At 40.3% G+C, this 6,505-nt stretch overlaps 2 non-coding genes and 1 pseudogene across 2 annotated transcripts; 2 read left to right on the top strand and 1 right to left on the bottom strand.

The window, feature by feature from the left end:
* Nucleotides 1-550: 550 nt before the first annotated feature.
* LOC121866037 lies at nt 551-670 on the bottom strand (annotated as a pseudogene).
* A 1,316-nt stretch (nt 671-1,986) lies between these two features.
* On the top strand, nt 1,987-2,149 carry LOC121866036. Its single transcript, XR_006088877.1, has one exon. It is a non-coding gene; the product is annotated as a U1 spliceosomal RNA (small nuclear RNA).
* A 3,658-nt stretch (nt 2,150-5,807) lies between these two features.
* Nucleotides 5,808-5,923, top strand: LOC121866039. The gene has a single exon (XR_006088879.1). It is a non-coding gene; the product is annotated as a U5 spliceosomal RNA (small nuclear RNA).
* Nucleotides 5,924-6,505: the final 582 nt, after the last annotated feature.

The raw sequence follows: 6,505 nt of genomic DNA, 5'->3' as shown, positions 1-6,505 counted from the left end.
GGCATCCCTGTGTCCTCTCTGTGCATTTGAAGGATGGTGGTGCAGGGAACCATATGGTCAGCATTCGGTTTCTTCTTTCCGGCTGTCGATCTCCTTCGTTTCTTCCCCTTGGCTCTTCGTCGTCCATCTTGCTTTACCCACACGAACACCCACACACACATGACAACCCCCTTACCAGGGTGTACCCGCACTATCACGGTATTCCTGGAGGATCGGCCGAGAGTTGTGTACCGACCTCCCTTTCGCCATCACAATCCCACTCGATCGCAAGGTGATGGTTTACCGGGGAGGGACTTTGGGACGAATACACTTCTATGAGTGCAGGTCCCTCAGCCAGTACGAAGTAAGGAAGTACAGAGAGGAGGGAATAGCCACGTGTAAGAAGCACCCACGTGGGGTCCCGTGAGACCAGGTTTGGGGCTTTGCAGGCACCCCCGGTATGTTTCCTCTCACTGCATGGTATTAGTAATAACCACAGCAATGGAGAAATACCGGGTTCCCTGCTCGCCATCTAAAACAACAAAGGAGTAACTCTGTTACTTTCACCCCCAGAAAGTCCAAATCTGTGCTCTGCCTTCTATGTAAAAAAGAACACTGATTATGTACTCTCCATTAAGCTGATAAGAACAGATACTACACTTTGATCTTAGCCAAAAGGCCGAGAAGCGATGACGATTGCTGTGTTGCAATCAAACCAATGCACATTACACAATAACCTTACTTTAGTTTTAAATTGGTGCAACAAGAATTTATCTCGAGTTCTGTTTGCAGATAAACAGTCAAACTCCTTATGCATCAACACTAGTAATCTATAATAACAAAAACCGTAATTATATTACCAATTATTATACTATTCTTTACACTTCATTGTTATATTACCATTTACAATTTTTAGTTTTCCTTAATCTTAAAAAAAAATCACTTTTGTTCGTTATTTCTTTCTTTCATTCTTTCTTTCTTTTTTCTTTATGAACATTATTGACCAGTGTTAGTGAAGGAAGAAACTGGCATGTTTGAGGGACAGACTGAAGGACGCATACCCTACACTGTACTTTCCCCATGAAGAGATACGCCGGTTGCCAATGTTTTTTAACTATGATACCAACAATACACCCGCTGTTTTTGTTATTTTATTTTTTACATAGAAGCTGGAAAACTAATTTCCGTTGCATTATGAAAAGTATAAATTGCACTAAAAATGATAGTGCCTAAATGATTGAGACAATTACTTTATGAACCGTGTATGCCAACCTTCATGAAAAAATGAAGCTCCGCCCAGAGAAGTAGTTCCTGAAGTATTTGTAAAATGCTTACACAAGTATAAATATTTATTGCATATAATTGTAGAAAATTTGGAATTGTATCAATTTCTAGTTTGGTTATTAGTCAATTTTCCAATAAAATGATTCTGGGCTATATTGATCTCATTACTATGCCAAATAAAGTATTTCCACAATGTTCAGTTTTATATTAGGAGGGATAGCCCTCACTGGATAGCAAGTTCCTCATAATTAATAGATAAAGTACATAAGCAATATCCCAAACGACTTAATTGTGAGAGGAAGAAACTTCAGGATCAATTTGCTACAGAAGAAAATTTGGCTTACCTCTATACAAACTTATCCTGGCAAATCAATCTAAAGTTGATGGTTGAGATACTATTAATTACTTTATTTTGGATCTAATGGGAAATCATATTGAATTAGACACAAGAAAAACGCGAAAAAATTATCAATAGTTAAAATTTTCTAACCCCGTATGTTTGTGTTTTGATGGAAATGAATAGTTTATAAAGCCAAACTTGTTTATTTCCATCATATGCCTCTCACTTTTAATGTGACAATTTTTATTTTAGCATATTACGAATGATATAAAAAGTTATCATATAATTGGTTTATAAATTTAAATAAATAACATAAGAGAGATGGTTCAGCACAATGATAGTCAGTCAAGTTTGGTTAGGGTTTAGGATGAACAATTCAGGGCATACTTACCTGGCACAGGAGATACCGTGATCACGAAGGCGGTTTTCCCAGGGCGAGGCTCACCATTGCACTCCGGTGATGCTGACCCTTGCGATTAACCCAAATGTGGTTAACTCGAGTGCGCAATTTTTGTTAGCGAGGGACTGTGTTCGCGCTATCCCCCTTACACAATTCATAAGGGATTACATAAGAAATATAAGGTACAACGGCGTATTTTTACAGCTTAACAAGGTCTCTGTTAATAAATAGTACTTGAATTATGCTTAAGGTCAGCAAAGAATTTTTTTTCTACGCTACTTTTATATGATTTATATTTTGACAATTACGTGTGAATGAAAGATTTTCAAACTCTCTAATTGATGCCTAGTAACTCATAATACTGAAAGAAGTTGGGTTTTTTTTAATAGTCTGTATCACACTCGACAGTCACTCACTGTCACAGCAATGAAAGAAATCTATCATGATCTTGTTTACCAACACCTGATACACTGTCACACAGTATGGGGGGGGGGCCTCTAGCTCTTCAAAAACATAATCTCTGGTTACTGCACAAAAGAGAGTTGTACGGACAATGACCTACTTGAAAAAAAAACAGATCACACAAATAAAAAATTAGCTATATTGAAAATTTTTAAATTCGAAGATGTTAACACCTACTGCAATGCCCCTTTCTTTACAAATCTATCAATCACTTTTCATTCGCCTCTACCGCCGTGGACTTCCCCGAGTGTTGATGTTGTCGTCCACACCTTCCCTGGTCGTAAATCCACCCAACTGCGGTATATGCTCAAACTTAACTGCCTTGAGCAGATTAATGATGTCGCCTCCTCTCTTAAGACCTCCCACCCTCCTATCCTCGTCTACTGTGATGGGTCTGTTACCACGCTGGGCAGCGCTGGGACAGCTGTGTGGATTCCTGAGCGCCAGGCCTGCAGGAAAATCAGGGTCCACGACTGGGCCTCCTCCACTGATGCTGAAAGCATAGCCATCCTCGCGGGCATTCATGAGGTGGCGACCTACTGTATGCTCGCACTGAACGCTGGAACCTCCTTATAATCAGTGACAGCACTTCGGCGCTAGCGAGGCTCAAATTAGCCACCCCCTCCTCCCCTGCCGCCCAACACACCCTAGCCGCCGTCGCCGGGCTAGAACAAACTGATGACATCCGTGTCAAGTTTATTTAGATCCCGTCACTTATAGGAATAACTGCCTGTGACACTGTAGGTCGGCTTGCCAAAGAAGCTACACAAGAAGATATTGAAGCCGCTCTCGCCCTCTCCTTGAGTCATCTCAAATCTCGCATACACGCCACACAACGAGAGGTATTCGATGAAAATTGGACACACCTGAAGCAACGGGGTAGCGTCACACTATGCCACTATGACGCTGTAACCAGTGACGACAACCGCCACTACAAAGAGTATCAATCCCTGACTCGATCTCAACAGATTATGTACATGAGACTGCACCTAGGGTACAGGTACCTATGGGAGTACATTGGCAACCCTGAGCCTGGCCGCACTGTTTGTAAACTTTGTGGCCAACCCGACTCTCACACCCTCTCTCACTACATCCTCACGTGCCCTATGACCACCTCCTACAGGTCCCTAGCTGTTACCAACACCTCTTCCCTCCCTGACCAGATATCCCTCCTCCTAGTGACAGGCCTGGCACTTGACATTATTAGGGACCTGCCACGCTTTGCCATAAACAGATTAAATGTACCGGGAACTTTCCCCCCACGCACTCATCATTCTCTCACTTTATGTAACTTGACAAAACCTATGACCCTTCAGGCTTTTACCCCCTTAATGCACGAGTCATAAAGGCAAGTATGAACTTTGCATACTTCCCAGATGGGCGCTGTAAATGCTTCTGCGCTTCACCTTGCACAGGATGTAAGGGGGTGCCCAATAAACTATCCCCCTCGGGGGCAAATCTGAATCTATCAATCACTTGCTTGACAATAATTATTTCCAGTTCCGGTATAATCAGAGATACAACTTAAGGCACCCAGAGCTACTCCTCCATAAATTATCACGGTGTGAAGGTGTGGAACAACTTACCCCCACACATCCGAGCAAAGCCTACGCTCCCTTCCTTTAAATCATCTCTTAAAAAAAATCTATTGTCTAAGTATTAATATTTCTTGTAACACCTACTATATTTACAGTACCTGCTTTTATTGTACCATCAAAACCGTTTTATCGGAAATTATCATGAAAATAGATAAGTAATTACCATTGCAATAAACATAATTGCCAACGAGACATAATCATGTTCTGTCCTCTTGTTCAACCTTATTACTGTACAACCCAATTGTAGTTGGGTAGGAGACGCTAATTTTCAGCAAATCAGCTCAGCTGGGGCGCCTGTGGGTAGAGCTGTACCGCTCTTGCCTCGGAAGCCAGTTGTCACGGGTTCGATTCCCGGGTCGGTGGAAATTTGTTCCGACACACTTGCCAGCTTCCCTTGGTCCTTGTTCACCTGGCAGCAAAGTAGGTACCTGCTATAAATCGAAAGTTGCGAATTCGTATTCAGGGAAAGTTGTTTGAGCTTCCAATAACTTGCTTTGACATAAACCACTGACTCTTCAGGCTTCTACGCCCTTGACTCTTCAGGCTTCTACGCCCTTAACTCATGAGACATATTCCTCCTACACCGTCTTCCACCTTCTTGAGCCAATGGCTCTCTTCTCTCCATCCCATCATCATCATCAACCATGAACTTAGCATGCTTCCCTGCTGGGCGCTGTAAACGCTTTTGCGCTTCACCTTAAACAAGGATGTAAGGGGGTGTCCAATAAAAAAAACAAAAAAAAAACAGCTCAGCTGCGCCTTTCGCGTCACACTTAGAGGTCACGGTGATTGGCTAAGATGTAGGCACATAGGCAGGCTCTTTTTGGTGTAATATGCCTCTATAATGGCTTTTTGGCAGGAATATTGTCTAAACTAGATTCTCATAGATTTTCTCTAAAACATGACAATTTACATGGCACTGTTACAGAAGCATTTTTTTCCTATGTTTTTTTGTTTTTTTTTACGTTATCAAACTTGACTTGAAGCCTGTAGATAAGGATGAAGGGCTAATATTTGTTGCTGGGTTTTTGTTGGAAGTACTTTGGAAGTATTGGGGCGGGGGGGGAGGGGGTTAGGTGGACGTAAATGAGGGGAAAGTTTGAAGGAAATTAGGAGAGTTAAAGTATCCGGGCTCAACTAGACATGCTGTATTTTAAAATTCTTTATTGATCTTTTATACTAATAATTTAAGTTGTAGCTCGCTAGCTTTTGACTTTTCTTCTCGTTCATGTTTTGATATAACAGTAGATAGTATTTCAAGCGCTATAATAATTATTTAATGTTTTTTTTTTTGTTTTTTTTTTTAAGATTTATTGGACTGCTACTCCTGCGGACCTGAAGTTACCAGTTTCATACAGGCGTAATAGTGGTAGGTAGACATGAGAGACCGGTGGTTATCACCATTGAAATAACTTATATTACATAAGAATAAAAGCATTTCTATAATCAAGATCCAGGTTTATTTTCATTATATTAGATTACTATTAATTATGACTAAACGGTTGCACAATGAGGGCCATATTATAAAACAGAACATTTATGAACTAAGTTATGCCATTAAGTAATACCACTTTTGACTGCCAATCACGGTAGTCTTAAATGTTACGAAGGACTTGTAAATCTTATTTTAAAACTCTTCTAGACACTGGACAATAAAACCTTTAAAGTCTTTCTTGGCTGGAACTACAACTCCATGTATGTTCTAAGTTAATGTTTGTTGGGGTCTTGAACAACTTTGCGACCATAGCTCTGGTTTCCCTTCAGAACGCATAAATCTTTCGCCTTTTACTAAAGATTTCCGTGGGGGGGAACAACTCAATGAGTCTTAATTAATTTTTTCTTAGCCCATTCACATGGGCTCACAAAACTAATTCAAATTAGCTGAAAAGAATCATACAATGTCGTAATCAAGTGTATGTGATCTAATGTAGTAAAAAAAAAAAAAATCTATTCACATATACAACGTCCTGGATGGAACAATTATCCCGACTATTACGTATCTAAATCAGGTTGGGAGAATACAGATCTGTCATAAAATTAATTTCATGCACTTATTAAAAATTGCTCTAGACATCAAACAAACCAAGGGTACCTAGGGACAGCACTAGGATCCCGCTTCCTCTATCAAGAAATAAAAAATATTGAAATTGAATTGAAATCTGTAAACCTTTTGAGTTCCCTACTCGAAATATTTGTTCTCTAACCACTTCGGGAGAACGGAGTCCTCCGGAGAGACTCAGGTATTCCAAAATACCGCACAGGGTGTTCATGAAATTTGAATTGGTGAGAGAACACCCTTACTTTGCGTCAACTTAGAGATGTCTGATTACAGATGAAGCGTTCAAGATCCTTTGTGACTGATGTTGAAAGCTTTTATTGTATTTACTGTTAGTGAAATTGTCAATATAAGTCAGGGTAGAATCTACTTTAAGAATGAGGTAT

Source organism: Homarus americanus, unplaced genomic scaffold, assembly GCF_018991925.1.
Source record: "Homarus americanus isolate GMGI-L3 unplaced genomic scaffold, GMGI_Hamer_2.0 scaffold6251, whole genome shotgun sequence".
Lineage (NCBI taxonomy): Eukaryota > Metazoa > Arthropoda > Malacostraca > Decapoda > Nephropidae > Homarus > Homarus americanus.
Note: the sequence above shows the minus strand (reverse complement) of the source record. Positions and strands in the feature narration are given on the sequence as shown.